The 1,121-nt window shown below is 45.6% G+C and overlaps 1 long non-coding RNA gene across 1 annotated transcript; it reads right to left on the reverse strand.

Moving 5' to 3' along the window:
* Positions 1-26: 26 nt before the first annotated feature.
* LOC111474409 lies at positions 27-1,115 on the reverse strand. The gene is made up of 2 exons (XR_002716010.1): positions 937-1,115; positions 27-58 (listed from the first exon to the last, which is right to left on the reverse strand). It is a non-coding gene; the product is annotated as an uncharacterized LOC111474409 (long non-coding RNA).
* Positions 1,116-1,121: the final 6 nt, after the last annotated feature.

The following is a 1,121-nucleotide window of genomic DNA, read 5'->3' on the forward strand; positions in this document are numbered from 1 at the left end:
ATCAATCACTTTCTTCATGGCTTTTCCGACCACCGCTTTAGGCTCGGTTTCAGGAGATCTGTGTCAAGAATACAGAGTAAATGACTAAATATGTTAGAGTTTGTCAACTTAATTAAGGTTTTGAATTCAATAATATAGAATATAATCGCTTCTCCTCTTCGAGTTTTCCCTTTCGGACTTCTCCACGAGGTTTTTAAAACGCGTATGTCTGGGAAACGTTTCCACTTTTTTTCGTTCTCCACCCCAATTGAGATCTCACAATCCACCCCTTCAGGGCCTAACGTCTTTGTTCTCCACCCGAACTGGTATCTCACGATCCATCCCCTTCAGGGCCCAACGTCCTCACTGGCACTCGTTTCTTTCTCCAATCGATGTGGAACCCACCAAATCCATCCTCTTTGTGGTCCAGCGTTCTTGTTGGCACATTGCATTGTGTCCACCCCCTTCAGGGCTTAGCATCCTTATTGACACACTGTTTTGTGTCCACCCTTTGGGCCCAGCGTCTTTGCTGGCACACCACTTTGTGTCCACCCGTTTCGGGGTCCAACGTCCTTGTTGGCACACCATTTCATGTCCACCCCTTGGGGTCCAGTGTCTTTGCTGGCACACCACTTTGTGTCCACCCCTTCAGAGCCCAACGTCCTAGCACATTGCCTCGTGTCCACCCCCTTCGAAGCTTAGCAGCACATCTCTCGATATCTAGCTCTAATACCATTCGTAACGGCCAAACACATCGCTAATAGATATTGTCCTTTCGAGACTTTGCCTCAAAGTTTTTAAAACTCCACAGACAGATTTCTAACTCTTATAAAAAAATCTATCTACATGCAAATTTTGTTTTTTTTTAATATAAACCACTATTGACGTGCAACCAATGGTCCTTAGCATATAGATGATGACTAACATATAGAAGTGTTTGAGTTTAGTGTATCCAACCTGGGTTGAGTAGTAGGTTTATCCTTAAGGTATTCATCTACAGCCTTCGGTTGTGAGCTGATCACTCCTCCAGCTGAACCTCCATACGATGGAGAAGGAGATGGTGAAGCAACCTTCTTCACAGAGTACATCGGAGAAGCAGCAACGGACTCTCTCTTGGGTGAAAGCGACGGTGAGCGAGCCCG

The sequence above is a fragment of the Cucurbita maxima genome, unplaced genomic scaffold, assembly GCF_002738345.1.
Source record: "Cucurbita maxima cultivar Rimu unplaced genomic scaffold, Cmax_1.0 Cma_Scf00354, whole genome shotgun sequence".
Taxonomy (NCBI): Eukaryota; Viridiplantae; Streptophyta; class Magnoliopsida; order Cucurbitales; family Cucurbitaceae; genus Cucurbita; species Cucurbita maxima.